The sequence below is a fragment of the Podarcis bocagei genome, assembly GCF_964188305.1.
Source record: "Podarcis bocagei genome assembly, chromosome: 8".
NCBI lineage: Eukaryota > Metazoa > Chordata > Lepidosauria > Squamata > Lacertidae > Podarcis > Podarcis bocagei.
This window is the reverse complement of record NC_138133.1, coordinates 77,966,801-77,984,359: the sequence shown is the minus strand read 5'-3', so window position 1 is coordinate 77,984,359 and position 17,559 is coordinate 77,966,801. Positions and strand designations below refer to the sequence as shown.

At 43.7% G+C, this 17,559-nt stretch overlaps 1 long non-coding RNA gene across 1 annotated transcript in view; it reads left to right on the top strand.

The window, feature by feature from the left end:
- Nucleotides 1–6,469: 6,469 nt before the first annotated feature.
- LOC308593208 overlaps nt 6,470–17,559 on the top strand; it is a 171,624-nt gene continuing 160,534 nt past the window's right edge. Inside the window, exon 1 of the long non-coding RNA XR_014010849.1 lies at nt 6,470–6,550. This is a non-coding gene — a long non-coding RNA (uncharacterized lncRNA). The remainder of the gene's footprint in view (nt 6,551–17,559) is intronic.

Sequence of the window (17,559 nt, the reverse complement as noted above, 5' to 3'; positions counted from 1 at the left end):
CAAATAAGTTTTAAATTTCCTCCAATCTTCTTCCACCAACTCTTCTCCCTGGTCTCGGATTCTGCCAGTTTTATTGTGTTTTACATTTATTTGACCCACCGAGGAGGAGTTTGGACTAAGAATTTATCCTAGTTCAAATCCTAACCCTCCATCCACAATTTTTTTAAAATTTCACAACTGTATTACCACATCTAAAACAAAATTTGCACTTGTCGAAAGGTACACAATATCTGATTGACTCTCTCACACCCATCCCATCCAATGTGATTCCCCCCCCCACGCTGACTTACAGTTGTGTAGATCCTCGTGTCTCTGTGTAAAAAGTAACAGATGCTGTTTAAATCCAAATAAAATATTAGACAGACGTGCCAACTCCAGTGTTTTGTGAAATTATGCTACATTGATCCATCCAAGCCTCCTGTCACCCACATGGCACTTCCAAAACAACCTTTTCAGGATCAAAATCCCTGATTCAAAGTACGAATGCTTTGAAAACTACCAGCATTTATTTGGCACCAATGTTTCAGCTGCATAACAGACAGAGGTTTTCTTTTATCCATATCTCTTTTCTTGTTGGTTTACAAAGGGAACTCCAGACATTTTAAACAATGATGAGTGAGTTAAAATTGCTATGGGGTTTTTTGGGGTGAGGTGGGGTGGGGTGGTTTAAGGAGGAGGCTAGCACCATGATTTATAAAGTCTGACCAAAGTAACTGCCTAGTTTCTTCACACATCTGGAAGAGCTCTCTGCTTTTTTTGCCTTTTTTTATCTGCCGCAGCTTTACAAGGGAAGTTGGTTACACAAATAAACAAAAGCATCGATACGGTCATAGAAAGTCTGCATTCGAGATAATCTTACAAAAACAAACCCAGTCTCAATGTGCTTTTGTTTATTGCCTTTGCGCCAATATTATTGACCTTTTCATGTATATTGTAGAGTCATTGCTGCAAAGTTGGAAATAGCTTTGTTTTGTGCCTGTAATTTAAAATGTGTTCGTTTGTTCGTGTTCTCTCTCTCTCTCTCTCTCTCTCTCTCTCTCTCTCTCTCTCTCTCTCTCTCTCTCACACACACACACACACACACACACACACACCCTGCAGCCCACCTGCCAAAGTTACATCCCAGTGCTCTGGGTCTGCTTAAGCTGCAGCCGCACAAGGAGAGATGTTCATGTTCCTGCGGCTGAAGCTAATGCCACTGCTGAAAAGAAAACAGAAATGGTGTGGTGTATGGTGGTCCAGTGATGTATGGAAGTGAGAGCTGGGCCATAAAGAAGGCTGATCGCCAAAGAATTGATGCTTTTGAATTATGGTGCTGGAGGAGACTCTTGAGAGTCCCATGGACTGCAAGAAGATCAAACCTATCCCTTCTGAAGTGCTCAGTGCTCACTGGAAGGACAGAGCCTAAAGCTGAGGCTCCAATACTTTGGCCACCTCATAAGAAGAGACGACTCCCCGGAAAAGACCCTGATGTTGGAAAAGATGGAGGGCACAAGGAGAAGGGGACGACAGAGAACGAGATGGTTGGACAGTGTTCTCGAAGCTACTAACATGAGTTTGACCAAACTGCAGGAGGCAGTGGAAGACAGGAGTGCCTGGTATGCTCTGGTCCATAGGGTCACGAAGAGTCGGACACGACTAAATGACTAAACAACAACAACATGGTGGTCCCAATGCTTCTGGAACTTGTTCCTCAAGATTTACGGTGACCATTTTGAAATCCGCTTCTGATCATTCTTCATCTATCACGCTGGCCTAAGGAAGTGGTGTGTATTCTCGCAGCATCACATTGTATATTCTTGAAAAATTCTGAACCTACAAGAACCCTTTTGTCCCAGAGCACGTGCATTCACGTACTGTGTCACGATACTTTGACCCAAACCTCCACCATTCTTCACTGCAAACACACATGCTTGAGAACCAATAGTCAAGCAACTGTTCCCCTCATCAAGTGCATCTTCTTTGATGTTAACAGGCAAAGAAAGACAGACGGGATAAGGGGGCTGGCTCTGACCATTCTCCACCCACCTCTGCTACTCATAGAGGCTCACCTGCTGTTCTAGAACCCTTGATTTTCAAGAGTTCTGAAAGGCAGAGGAAATATCCAGAAATACAGGAGACTCTCAACTTCAGAAGTTTGTCCTCCGGATTGTGAAGAGCAACCAGAATTGTCATGTGTCAATGCTAACACACACATCCCCACTCTTTCCTTTCATGCACTAACAGCAGAGAACGTTAATAAAACAAGAGAATCTATGTTGCAATGAAAATGTAACTTTATTTATCGGTTGTTCACCCTTCCTCTGAAGGAGCCCAGGTCAATGCACATTGTACATGTAAGCAAAACACAATAAGCTTGGCTGAAAACAAATGTAAAATAAAAATTTGTGCAATGAGTCCCCCCACACTTGATTTCCCCTCTCCCTCTCCAAATCTGCTCCGGAAGTTTGGGAGAAGAATGCATTAGAATGATGTTGAATTCTATCATAGAACTGTAGAGTTGGAAGGGACCACAGAGATCATCTAGTCCAACCCCCTGAAATTCAGGGATCTTTCCCCCAACGTGGGGCTCAAATACATGACCTTGCAAACAAGAGTCTCATGCTCTACCAGCTGAGCTATCCCATGGGCAACAAGTCAATAAAACACATTTATGCATACACTATTGCTGAAATACTCAGCGTACAAAAATATACTGTTTCTCTATTTAAAGTGAAAAATAAAACACCATTGTGTGGATAAATAGGAACTCTCTGAAAACTGGATGGGCAGATCTCCAATGCTCAAACTCAAGAAACAGAGACCAAAATTGAATTCCCCCAGCTGGTTTCACACATACCTAGTCTCTCAATCGGCAGGGCATGGTGGTGATAGGTGTCCTGTGATTTATTGTTTTAAATCCCCACTAGTATTTGGTACACCACCTCTGAACATAGGCACCATGGCCATACTGCAGCATCATGCATAATCAGTTGCACATGGGTGGTGTACATTTGATCTCCCCTAAGATCTTTTGGGTGTTTGCCCCTCCTTCAGGCATAGTAAGGAACACCCCAGCCAGAGACAGGATGTCTTGAGCATTGGTCTTACACTCCACTAAACTTTCCTTTGGCACATCTTAGTGGATAGACTTGGCTCAAGCTGAAGATCTGATTAATCATCATGGCCTAAATCCAGCAGAGAGTTAAGTATGCTTAAGTCCATTCGGGTTAAGTGTGCCTAACTCCGTGCTGAATTTAGGCCATCTTATTTGGCAACAAGAATGGATTTATCAATGGTCAAAATGTTTCACATTTAAATTTTATGTCCTGTCACCTCCATGCTCCTAAAATAATGTGTCGAAATGTAATCGTTGTCAATGGGTACAAAGACCTGAACTTTAAGTGTTGGAGTCCTACTTCGTCAGCCAAGAAACTTATTAAGACAACAAAGTTTATGGATCTGTACTTCTCAGATATTCAGATCCAAATCTGAGTTGAAATTTCAGTGTTCTGGTTCACAATGATTTGACCTCGATCCACATTCCATATTTCCCTTTGTCTGCATCTTGTGTAGTAAACAATCTCCGCTTCTTTACAAAATGCTCCGAATCAACCCTGTCATTACAATTTGTCACACACTTCCTTAGAAACTCCACATTGTGGTGGAGTCTCAGACTTCCCACCCATTGCTTTAGGCTACTAGTCTGGATCAAGGCTCATGAGTATGACACTTTGAAGAAGTGGAACGTTGAAAGAGAAATGTAATGACTATAGACACTAACATATGCCACACTCCTCCCAAAGGTTTGGCTGGTTTTCATTCACAGTAAAGAATCAAAGCCTCAGAGTAATTACTGTGTTCAGGCTGAATGATCATATATGGTGCTATTGTTTTTTTAAATTTTCTTCATTTTTTGATGACTAAAAGCCTAACCTAAATCAACAGTATTCCATCTTGTGGCTGAAGAGCAGCCCCATTCTATGAGTGTTTACTTGGAAATAAATCCCACTAAGCTCAGAGGGACTTAATTTCAGGTAAGCACACATAGGATTGTGGCCTTAATATACTCACTCATTTATCAATTTAGGAAAGACCATTTTTGTGTTTATTAACGAATACTCTGCAGCAGAAAGTTGACAGAAGTTGAGCATTCAAAGATTTTCTTTCGGTTTATCCCATGTATTGCTTATAGCAGTAATGAGGATCTTGTGGTCCTCCAGATGTGGTTGGAATCCAAAATGCCATCAGCCCCTGCCAGCCCGGCCAATGGTCAAAAATGATGTCCATTGACATCTGGAGACCCACAGGTCCCCCTTCATTGGTTTGCAATGTGCAACTTTTACTGATAGGAACAAACATAGCATAGCAAGCTGCCTTCTACTGAGTCAAACTATTGCTCCATCCAGCTCAGCATTGTCAACATGGACTGGCGACAGTTCCCCAGGGTTTTGGGCAAGGGAAACTTCCAGCCCTAACTGGAGATGCCAGGATTGAACCTTGACCTGCTGCATGCTCTATCTTGAGCACCCCCAAGCCACCTCTCAAGCTTTTCTAAGGGTCCTCTGGCACTCGGAGCTGATTGGCAGAATATAAGTGGCCGCAGGAGGAAAACATCTTAAAAAGCAGAGACATCACCTTGCCGACAAAGGTCTGTATAGTTAAAGCCATGGTTTTCCCAGTAGTGATGTATGGAAATGAGAGCTGGACCATAAAGAAGGCTGATAGCCGAAGAATTGATGCTTTTGAAGTCTGGTGCTAGAGGAGACTCTTAAGAGTCCCATGGACTACAAGAAGATCAAACCTATCCATTCTTAAGGAAATCAGCCCTGAGTGCTCACTGGAAGGACAGATCCTGAAGCTGAGGCTCCAATACTCTGGCCACCTCATGAGAAGACTCCCTGGAAAAGACCCTGATGTTGGGAAAGATGGAGGGCACAAGGAGAAGGGGACGACAGAAGACGAGATGGTTGGACAGTGTTCTCGAAGCTACCAGCATGAGTTTGACCAAACTGCTGGAGGCAGTGGAAGACAGGAGTGCCTGGTGTGCTCTGGTCCATGGGGTCACGAAGAGTCAGACACGACTAAACAACAATAACAACAGGAGGAGGAAAGAGAGAAAGAAGAAATAGCAAGATTTGCCTCTCTCACCATACCACTGATGGAAGCCTGAGCAGGACCAAAGTTCCTTTCATCAGTGGAGGGAAGCTTGCCATTAGGTATAGCTATGGTGGCCTCTCACACATCACCAAAAGAAATGCAGAAGACCCACCCAAGGCACAAAAGTGGGCATGGATATGTACAAGATTTGTATATGCTTTAGCGATTATTTGATTATCTTAAAGCCATTCTTATCCAACTAGGCCTTATCTACTTGAAGGAGCATCTCCACCCCCATCGTTCAGCCTGGATGCTGAGGTCCAGCTCTGAGGGCCTTCTGCTCGTTCCCTCATTGCGAGAAGTGAAGTGACAGGGAACCAGGCAGAGAGCCTTTCGGGTGGTAGCACCCTCCCGTCAGATGTCAAAGAGATAAATCATGATACGGCCTTCTGATAAAAGGCAACCCTGTATCGGGAAGCTTTTAATGTTTGATGTTTTGCTGTGTTTTTGTGATGCTGGAAGCTGCCCAGAGTGGCTGGGGCAACCCAATCAGATGGGCAGAGTATTAACCACCATAATTATAATCATCAGGACAATGTACAAAATAAGACCCAAGTGGTCACGCCATCATAGACACAACCATAAAACAGTTGTAAATTTAAATAGAAGTACAATAGCATTTATTTAAATAGAAGTACAATAGGACGCGGGTGGCACTGTGGGTTAAACCAGAGAGCCTAGGGCTTGCAGATCAGAAGGTCGGCGGTTCAAATCCCCATGACGGGGTGAGCTCCTGTTGCTCGGTCCCTGCTCCTGCCAACCTAGCAGTTCGAAAGCACGTCAAAGTGCAAGTAGATAAATAGGCAGGAAGGTAAACGGCATTTCCATGCGCTGCTCTGGTTTGCCAGAAGTGGCTTAGTTATGCTGGCCACATGACCCGGAAGCTGTACGCCGGCTCCCTCGGCCAATAAAGCGAGATGAGCGCAGCAACCCCAGAGTCGGTCACAACTGGACCTAATGGTCAGGGGTCCTTTTACTATTACAATAGCACTTATACAGTGGTGCCCCGCAAGACGAAATTAATTCGTTCCGCAAGTTTTGTCGTCTAGCGAATTTTTCGTCTTGCGAATCACGAAATCCCATAAGAATGCATTGAAAATCAATTAATGTGTTCCTATGGTCAAAAAAAGTCCAAACAAAGCCAAATTTGGTACAACAACAGTTTATTAACTGCTCTTTAAAGTCACACATACTGTAAAGAGCAGTTCAAAAATTGAAGGGAAAATAAATTAACTTTATAAACAAAACATGTCTTTGTTTTTAGACAAAGGAAACAAAGCCGCGAGACGTTTTTGTCTTGCGAAGCAAGCCCATAGGGAAATTTCGTCTTGCGAGGCAAATCGAAAACGGAAAAACCTTTCGTCTAGCAAGTTTTTTGTCTTGCGAGGCATTCGTCTTGCGAGGTACCACTGTATCAGTCTGCTGTCCCGCTGCTGTTGACAGGCTGTTGGATGTATGGCAAGTAGGCATGTAAACAAAAAAAGCTCAACAACTTTGTCTTGATATTTTCACTCCGGGGAACATGGCAACCCTAATGAGTGTTAGGATGTTTGATTTCCTCCCAAGTAAGTGAGTACAGGATTTCATTTCTGTTTTCTAAGATTCTACAAGACTCTTGGTTGCCTCTGCTGTCACAGGAGAACACAGGTACTATTCTGGAATGTGGAGGCAAAGGTCATTCTCGGTTTGGTTATTGAACATTGTTTAACAAAATGGGGCCCACAATTGGAAAGAGGGTGGTGGTCCTAGCCAAGAGTGCCATAAATAACAAATAAGATGGTGGATCTTCTCCCGCCTGCCCGCCATCCCAGGGCCTCTTGACAGACCCTCCAAGCAACAGTATCTTTTCAGAGGTTTATGACCGTGTCTGCATAGAAGCATGGACAGCTATAGCACACGGCTGAATAACAACAGATGTTTTCCCTTGTAGTCAAAACATCTACCAAAGACTCCCTAGGTTGCAGGGAGTACACCTAAAACAACTTATTTTAACCCATTACATATGTCATCCTGCTTTTTCACTCCCTTTCCCCTAAAGGCCTGTATATCACAGAGGCATCGTTCCTTCACAATTAAAGTTGGGTGTTTTAGCAACATTTATTCCTTGGGGTGAGGGCATTTCAGGGAGTTCTTCATTACACACGTTTAAGTTAGGTACTAAGATATGAACAGGAAATATAGATGAGACTCCAAAAATAGTATTTTGTCACACATTCACTGTAAGGGCTTGGTGACCATATATAGCATCAAATGGCAACTTCCAGGAGTGATGTGGATGGCCAGAAAAATCTGCCCAATTTGGTTTCTCTTGGTTTCTCAATTTTCCAATCGAAAATTTATTTCACCCTGTTTCTTATGGTTTGCATTTTTTTAAAAAACAAAATCAATATGGACGTATGCAGGCAGATCAAACATTCAGCTAAAAGTTACCAGGACGTAAGGGTAGGCAGCTCTCCTTATTTTCAGCCCAATCCTAATATATGCATTTTATAAAAATCATTTAATGTGTCAACACAAATAGAAGTTATAAATATTGCAGCTGTTTTATAAGGGATTATTATTATGAGTGAAATGTAATTGAAATCAGTAAGATTTTGGGACGCAGAAATAAAAGAAAATGATCAATTACAGCACGAGGGGGGACACCTTATCTAAATTATATAATTTGGTATCTGGATGATTGATATTATTAATTGTATTATAAATTGGTATTGCCATAATGAGGCTTTACCAAAGGTGTCATGGACTTTGAAGACACTCGAACTCAGAACGCAAGGGAGAAACGTGCTAAGAGGAAGGCACACTTGGCAAATCCACACCGTGATCAACTCCCGCCTGGAAACCAATGTCCCCACTGTGGAAGGACGTGTGGATCCAGAATTGGCCTCTACATTCACTTACTGACTCATTGTTAAAACCGTGTTTATGGAAGACAATCTTACTCGGCTATGAGTGATCACCAAAGAATAATCAAAAGTTAATAAAACTTATTCTAAAAAAGATATGCATTTTAATGCATTTTGGTACTTTAATTTTTAGCTGAGAACTGTATCATAAATTTCAGGGAATTGCAAAATGTGAAGGAAATCCGCTCATCGTCCCGGTAAGTACAAATCAGGCCCGAACCCACTGGGATCAACAGAAATTGAAATTCTTAAGCTTCTCTCGCATTGAGGAATCAAGCAATGCATTCACAGGTGTGAACCATCTCGAGGATCATCCAGGAAAATCCTGCTTTTTATTTAGATAATTTGGATCTGCAGGGATGCTGAGGTATGGCTTTCTCCTTGTGAGAAAGGCTTTGCAAACAAGTCTGCCAGTGTTCAAACCTACCAGTGAGAAGCATTTGAATAGATGAGCACCAAGTAAGGCCACTGGTCCATCTAACCTAGTGTTGTCTGCTCTGACTCGCAACAGCTTTCCGGAGTCTTTTCAGATTGCATCACCTGCTACCTGACCTTTTAACTAGTAACGACAGGGATAGAACATCTCTATGATTAAGCATGTGCTCTATTCCTGAGCTGTGACCCTTTCGCAAGCTGTAGCTGTCCTGTTGAACTTTCTTTCTTGGGCTACTAATGCAATATTTTACCTTCTTTCTGCTGTTTGAATGAGTGGTGATTTGTGATATGTTATTATTTCCAGTGGGAGGACCATGTAATGCTTTTTTGTTATTGCTTTTCAATAAACAAAACAGACAATAAAAAAATAGCATGAACATGCCAGAATAGGGAAGCAGTTGCCTAGATTTTTTTGTTTCTGTTTTCATTTCTGTAGCACATGAAGTAATTATTGGATACATCCTCTGAAGTGTAGGTGGGTTCCCACGAGGCAAGACACAGTGATAACAGCAAGAACTTTTATTGAACTAACAGAACTGGTCAACAGGGGCAAAGCAACCTCTTATATACATTTCTGAAGGTCTGGGCCACTCCCATTCCCAACATGATTGGCTGTCTCAACTTCCAAGCTGCAAATCATGACACAGAGTTTAAGGGCCAATGGCAGAGGCCCAAATCCTGAAATGTTCTGTGATTGGATATCCTGTATCGAATCAGAACACAGGGGCTCAGAATCTTTGGTCCAGAGTCAAGCTCAGGCAAACACAGTCCACTGAATACATGACATCCTCCATCCCTCTCTTTCTTCATTCCCTTTCAAGCAAAACATTACAGGGAGAAAAGTATGGCGATAATGTGTGTGTATGTGTTGAGGTGTTTAGGACTATTTTATCAGAGGACTGTTCCGGATTATGGGATGTTGGCTGCTTGCATTTAATTTGTATTAGGCTTTTGATTGACAAGCGGCCATGAGCTCTTGTTTGCGCTGAAATGGTGGGATCATAATGTTAAAAAATTAAATTTAATATAATAACATAAAATAAAGGAGCAACCTTATGCTCCCTGGGAGGGTTGTGTGAGGGTGTGTGTTGCGGATAGGAGGTGACTTTACCCTGGCCTTTGACATCTGAGATGCGTGTTTTCCTGTGATTGCAACCTGGTTTATCCATTTTTAAATTTTAATTGTTGTAATCTGCCCTGGGACATTTAAAGCAATAGCATTACAGAGGCCAAAAACAACACACGTTTGTGCCAAAGTTGCCTAAATTTTGCCTCACAGGAAGCTGAATTCTGACACTAGTGTGAATGACACATATATTATCTGCTTACAGTGGTACCTCGGTTTAAGGACTTAATTCGTTCTGGAGGTCCGTTCTTAACCTGAAACTGTTCTTAACCTGAGGTACCCCTTTAGCTAACAGGGCCTCCCACTGCCGTGCAATTTCTGTTCTCATCCTGATGCAAAGTTCTTAACCCAAGGTACTATTTCTGGGTTAGCGGAGTCTGTAACCTAAAGCGTTTGTAACCTGAGGTACCACTGTATTCGCATAATGCCAAACCAGCACTTCGGTAAGCCTTCAGAGCTTAAGAGGGACTATTTCAATACTGCTACAGTGGTACCTCTGGTTATGAACTTAATTTGTTCCGGAGGTCCGTTCTTAACCTGAGGTACCACTTTAGCTAATGGGGCCACGTGATTTCTGTTCTCATCCTGAGATAAAGTTTTTAACCCAAGGTATAACCTATGGGTTGCTCACTGGAAGGACAGATCATGAAGCTGAGGCTCCAATACTTTGGCCACCTCACGAGAAGAGAAGACTCCCTGGAAGAGACCCTGATGTTGGGAAAGATGGAGGGCACAAGGAGAAGGGGATGACAGAGGACGAGATGGTTGGACAGTGTTCTCGAAGCTACCAGCATGAGTTTGACCAAACTGCGGAAGGCAGTGGAAGACAGGAGTGCCTGGCATGCTCTGGTCCATGGGGTCACAAAGAGTCAGACACGACTAAACGACTAAACAACAACAACAATAACCTCCGGGTTAGCAGAGTCTGTAACCTGAAGTGTTTGTAACCCGAGGTGCCACTGTACAGTGGTACCTCGGGTTACAGACCCTCCAGGTTACATACACTTCAGGTTACAGACTTCACTAATCCAGAAATAGTACCTCGGGTTAATAACTTTGCTTCAGGATGAAAACAGAAATTGCGCGGTGGCAGCAGGAGGCCCCCATTAGCTAAAGTGGTACCTCAGGTTAAGAATATTTTCAGTTTAAGAACAGACCTCCAGAACGAATTAATTTCTTAACCTGAGGTACCACTGTATTCACATAATTTGCTCAGCTACTCACAGGAGAGGAGATCCCAGTCACCCACCCAGACTATTTCTCGTCTGCCTTTGTAGCCATAAGAGAATGCTGTAGAAAAATAGAAATCCATAGAAGAATGCTTTTCTAAAGCAACAACAACAACAACAAAGTAAATGAAGAGTCTCAGAATGCTGAATCCCATGCTCAGAACCATGACTTCTTTATGCACAGAATTATGAAAGACACACAGCCCTAGGGGTTTGAGCTACATGCTGAAAAGGGTATAACACAGCACACACCCAGTGCTTTTTGCACGGTTTTAATTTTAAATCTTATCTGCCCCTTGCCTTGAATCTTAACAGGTAGGAAATATAAAATGCTGGGGATGTCAGATGTGCCGTGCAATATATTCTAGTGCTTTGGCAAGGGTAAAGCAGTCGTGGGGAACTCATTATCGTCCGAGGATTTTTCAGATTACTGAAAAGGCGCTCGTGTTGTCCAGTTGTTGCTAAACATGCGTAACATCTTGCACCACTCACATCATCAGTTGAGGGTTGCCACGGAGATGAGTCACAACATTTCCCTCTCCTAGAATTTCTTCTCCGCAGAGGGAGGACTCCTCTGCTTTCCCAACCCAGAAAAAAGAAGCTTCGGAAGGTGAAATTAATGGTGACGCGGATGTGTTAATGCTTCTCAGGCAGCAAAAGGCTCCTTAATTGCCTTTGGGGCGAGCCAGTATAGGCTTCTGGAGGCTTCCAGCAATGGTGATTTGTATGGAAACAGCCCCCCACCCCCCATTTGAGTCCTAAATGCTCTTGTTCTCCAGGGCTGGGTGTGGAGCACAAAGCTTCCATCCCTATCTGTACGAGGAACCAAACCCATGAAACTCTTGGGGAAAGACCCTGCTGATATTCAGCTTGATCCTTTTCATATGTTTTCTCCACAGACATACACACAGCTGGCTTGAACATTCACTGCTGAAACAGGACCCAACCCCTAGCACAATGGCTAGCACCTTGAAGTGGTCCTTGAGGCATAATATAATAATAATAATAATAATAATAATAATAATAATAATAATAATAATAATAATAATAATTTATACCCTGCCACTCTGGGCAGCTCCCAAAACATAGCTGTCAAGTGTCCCTTATTTGGCGGGACAGTCCCTTATCCCAGTGCCATGTCCCACTGCTGTCCCTTATTGATGAGGCTTCGTTTGGCTGCTGGCTGGGCTTTTTGCCTTTGGCTCGGAGGGGCTCAGAAGTTGAACATACCTGTGCCCGGAAAATCCCTTATTTTGGCTGTTGATCCCTTATTTTCGAGGCTGCTGGTCCCTTATTTTCAAATCTGTAAGTTGACAGCTATGTCCCAAAAGAATATTAAAAATGCAATAAAACATCAAACATTAAAAACTTCCCTAAACAGGTCTGCCTTCAGATGTCTTCTAAAAGTCAGATAGTTGTTTATTTCCTTGACATCTGATGGGAGGGCGTTCCACAGGGCGGGTGCCACTACCGAGAAGGCCCTCTGTCTGGTTCCCTGTAGCCTCACTTCTCGCAATGAGGGAACCGCCAGAAGGCCCTTGGCGCTGGAGCTCAGTGTCCGAGCTGAACGATGGGGGTGGAGACACTCCTGTGGCCCAGAGCTGTTTAAGGCTTTATAGGTCAAAACTAGCACTTTGAATTGGGCCCTGAAACTAATTGGCAGTCAGTGCAGTTGGACCAGGATTGGTGAAATCTGTTCAAACCATCTTGTCCTGGGGAGCAACCTGACCACCAAATTCTGCACCAGCTGAAGTTTCCAAACCGTCTTCAGAGGCAGCCCCACGTATAACGTGTTGCAGCAATCTAACCTTACAACCCTCAGCTGAGACCAACATCAAATTAAACTCCATGTTTGTAAAAGTAGTTGCCGATGTATATATAATGCAACACTTTAGAGAGGAAATATAAACGGTTCCAAAATAGGGGAATTTTATTGCAAGCTCATAACGTATGGAATTTTCATTTAAAGAGAACGAGGGGCGGGTGTGATGGGCGGAGAGGCCCTCTGCAGCAATCTGATAGACAGGGTGGTAACTCTCTGTGAAAATCTCCAGCCACCCAGACCTCACACAGGTTTGAAGTTTTAGGGTAATCAGCCCAAACTTGTAACTAAGAGCAATCAGAAGCAAAGGCCATCCCTCAGGGAACCATATAAGCATGACTCACTGTGGGGCGGTGGGTGTAGAAAGCGAGGTTTGCAGATTAGGCTCGCCTGTGCTTCGAGAAAGCAAAGAGCGATAACACATTGCTGAAACTCATCCCGGTCAGCCGTCTGACCTGCTAGGAGACACCTCTGTTAAAACACCTTCCGTCTATTAAAACACCTTCATGTATGTGTCAACTGTTCAGTTTCTGTTAATTGGTTCTCGTGGGAAACTTGCAGATTCTGGCTAACACAATTAACTCAAGCTGGTGTCAATTTACTCTTGGCAGAAAGCCCAGGTCTGCTTGACCTAGAAACTACTCACTCTGATTGGTTAACGACCAGCACTCAACTCTGTTATCAAGGGATTGCTAGCTCAGTTTGGTGGTGAGGTGTGTTAGGAGTTAGAAGTGCTGTATATGGTTTTGAGAGAGAGAAAGAGAGGATTTATTTTGCTTTGATTTGTATGCAGAAACTCTGCTGGTTTTATTTTTCCTTTTTAATAAATCCTGTAAATAGTTATTCTGAGTCTAGCTGACTAGTCATTACCGCCGCAACTAGCTTCTTCGCTGTGCAGGAAAACTCTGCTACGTTTGGGCTAAAGCCAATAGGGCTATGCCTGACACTCCAAAGTTCCATGAGGTTATGGGCATTGTGCTGCCAGCCTGAGTTGTGGTGGTGTCAGCATCAACGGCGTTGGTTCCAGTAGTTCCAGAAGTTGTTGTTCTCTGGCTGGTTCCTGACCGTGGTGAGCTGGTGACGCAGCGGACACAAGGACAACAGCTGCAGCGTGTGAGTGCTGGGTGCTGTGGTTCCTGTTTTCTCTCTCGGTGGTCGTGAGTAGCTGGTTCCGGGTTCCAGGGACATCGCTCTCAAGATGGCCTCACAACCAGGTCAGATGGCTTTTGAGCGTCTGAATGACTCCAATTACTTGCTGTGGTCGGAACGCATGCAGGCAGTGCTGCAGAGGGATCGTCTCTGGCAAGTGGTGAGTAAGTTTCCTGCGAAGCCTGATGATGAAGACCTCGATAAAGACCAAAGAGCAAGGGCCACAATTGTCTTGGGGCTGGAAGATTCCCAGTTGCCGTATGTGAGGGGAATCAAGACAGCTAGAGGTGTGTGGCAAGCACTTAAAGAACTCCATGTGCGTGAGACAGCGGTTTCCAAGCTGTTCATTCGCAAGGCATTGTACAAGGCAATGTTACAGCCTGGGGTTACAATGCAGGAACACCTACACAGTTTACAGTTAAAGTTTTCTGCGCTACAGGAAAGAGACTGTGCGTTAGACCAGCAGGAGAAGGTGGCTATTATTTTGAGTTCTCTCCCGGAAAGCTGGGATAATTTAGTTTTGTCTCTAGAAGGCATGCAGGAGCGTGATTTATCAGTCAGTTACGTTACTGGGCGTTTGATTGAAGAATGGCAAAAGAGGCAAGAAAGGGCGTTGGCTGCAGAGGCTTCTACTGGTGGGCGGTTTGGAAGGAGTTCTCATGCTGTGCCAGAGGTGAAGCAAGAGCAGCGTACCGGTGAGGAGTCAGCGTTTGCTGTTAGGCGTTGTTTCCGATGTGGGTCTTCAGCGCATCTAAAACGACAATGTCCGGAGTTGGTCAAGTCTCAGTTGCCGGTGCAGGAGCAGAGACGAGATCAGCAGCAGCAGCAGCAGCAGCGTAAAAAGAAATTCTTCAAACAAAAACAGTCGGCTCAGCTGGTGACCGCCGTGGCCAAGATTGCTGATGAGAAACAAGCTGTCTGGGTGGTCGATTCGGGAGCGTCGCGGCACATCGTAAATTCAGATGAATTGTTTGTTTCCAAGAACTCAGCACAGCGCAGCCAGGTGGCTCTAGCAGACGGAAGTACTTCCGAAGTGATTTCGGGGGGTGCAGTTTTTGTTCCTTGTCTTCGTGAATGCCTGCAAAATGTACTTTGTGTGCCTTCATTAAGGAGCAATCTGATGTCTGTAGATTGTTTGCTAAAAGCTGGGTTTAAAGTGTATTTTGAAGGAGACAGTTGCATTATTAAGAAGGCTGGTGAGATTTTAGGCACTGCTAAGTCAGAGGGAGGCTTGTTTTGGCTTAAAGCAGGATCTCAAGTTGCAGCAGTAGTCAGTAAATCTCAGCCTGCAGTGAATAACAAAGCTATACATGACAACTGTGTACACTTATTGCATAGGAAAATGGGGCATGCTTGCTGGAAAAGTGTACTAAAAATGTCTGAATTGGCTGATGGGGGTAATTTAAAGAGTTGTAACAAGTACCTTGATTGTAATGTGTGTAAAAAGGTTAAAACCCACAGAGTCTCTTACCCCAGAAGTGACAGAGTTAGTGAGTCACCGCTACAGCTGGTTCACATGGACGTAATTGGTCCATTTGCTGTAAGCAGGGGTGGAGCGCGCTTTTCACTAACAATTGTGGATGACGCCACACGTTACTCTTGGGTTTTTCCCATGAAGAATAAGGGTGACGTGTTCACTAAGTTTAAAGGCTGGGTGGCATCTGTGGAAAGATTTCTGTCCATTAAACTCAAAAGGATTCAGACGGACAGAGGTGGCGAATTTATGTCAAATGCCTTTAGAGATTGGTTACAAAAGCGTGGCATTGGGCATAGAAAAACGAACGTTTTTTCCCCAGAGGAGAATGGTGTTGCAGAGCGAAAAAACAGATCTTTACAAGATATGATGTTTGCCATGCTTGATGATGCTGATTTACCCATGTCTTATTGGGGGGAGAGCATGCTCACCGCGTGTTATCTCCAAAACAGGCTCTTTCACCAAACAATAGGTACAACTCCGTACTTTAAATTGTTTCAGAAAAAACCCAAAATTGACCATTTGCATGTGTTTGGATCAAAAGCCTGGGTATTAATTCCGAAACAAATGAGAAAGAAGGGAGATCCTAAGACCAAACAGCTAGTGTTTGTGGGTTACCAGGAGCTGGGAAAAGGTTTCCGCTTTGCTGAAGGGACAAATGGCATTGTGATCTCCAGGAATGCCAGTTTTTGTGAACATAGTGGCTGGGAGAGACTACATGCCAATACTGAGGTTTGGTTTGAACCTTCCCAGGAGCTTCATGACTCTGAAGGTAGACACAGAGAATCAGAGTCTGAGGGGGAGGAAAGTTCAGATAAGAGCTCTCAAGAAAGTGAAATTAGCCAGAGCCCAGTTGCTAAGCAACAAAAGAGAGGTCGTAGTTCTGAGGAGGAAAGTGGGTCAGAAGAAAAATTTTCTCCCAGAAGATCTAAAAGACAAAACAAAGGAGTGCCTCCAGTGCGTTTTTCTCCAGATACTGCAAATGTGTTTAGTGTAAGTGCAGAACCCAAGAGTTTTCAGGAGGTGTTAAAGTTACCAAAAGAGGAGGCAGAGCTCTGGAAACAGGCAATGGAGGAAGAGATGTCCTCTCTGAATGAGCACAAGGTTTTTACACCAGTAGCAGCGCCTGAGGGGGCAAAGATTGTAGGCTGCAGGTGGGTGTACAAACTTAAACCTCTGGTGACAGGAGAGTACAAATACAAAGCTCGTTTAGTCGCTCAAGGATATTCTCAGAGGCCTGGAAAAGATTATGACGAGACTTTTTCCCCTACTGCTAAGGGGGACAGTGTAAGGCTGATTCTAACACTTGGAGCAAAGAGAAAACTCCTGTTAAACCATTTTGATATCCAGACTGCATATTTGCATGCATCAATATCAGAAGACCTGTATCTAGCCGAACCGCCTGGTTATGAGACAGGTTCAAATAGAGTGTTGAAATTAAACAAAGCTCTATATGGTCTCAAACAGGCTGCAAGATCTTGGAACAAATGTTTCCATGAGGCCTTAGTGTCATTTGGTTTCAAGCAGAGTACAGCTGACAATTGTGTTTATGTACGTGGTACAGGCAGTGATCAAGAGTTTTGTCTGATTTATGTAGATGATGTATTGTATGCCTGTAAAACAGATAAACAAACTAAAAGGTTTGCCAAGCAATTGTCCAGTAAGTTCAAAGTGAAAGACTTAGGCCCGGTTAGGACATATCTAGGGTTGGAAGTGTGCTGGGCCCAAGATGGCAGCTGCCTAATTAGTCAGCAGAACAAAGTTAAACAACTACTGACTACATACAGGATGCAGGATTGCAAAGGGGCAGCGGTGCCTATGGATCCAGGTTTCATAAAAACACTTCACATAGATGAGAGTCCTGAATTTGAACATCCTGATGTATATCACTCTGTAATTGGAAGTTTATTGTATCTAGCACAGTGGTCCAGACCTGATATTAGCTACGCAGTAGGCATATTAAGTAGATTGGTCTCAAAACCCACACTAAATGCCTGGAAAGGGGTAAAACAAGTTCTGAGATATCTCAAACAGACAATTGGCTATATGTTACAATTAAATTCTTCAGAGGATGAAATGTTGAGTTGCTACTGTGATAGTGACTGGGGAAATTTGCCGGATAGAAAATCTGTCACAGGACTAGTCATAATGGTCGGTGGAGCTTTAATCAGCTGGCGGTCACGCAAACAAGACGTTGTAAGTGTGTCATCAACGGAATCAGAGTACGCCGCATTGAGTGAATTGTGCAACGAGGTGATTTATTTCAAGCATTTGTTGGC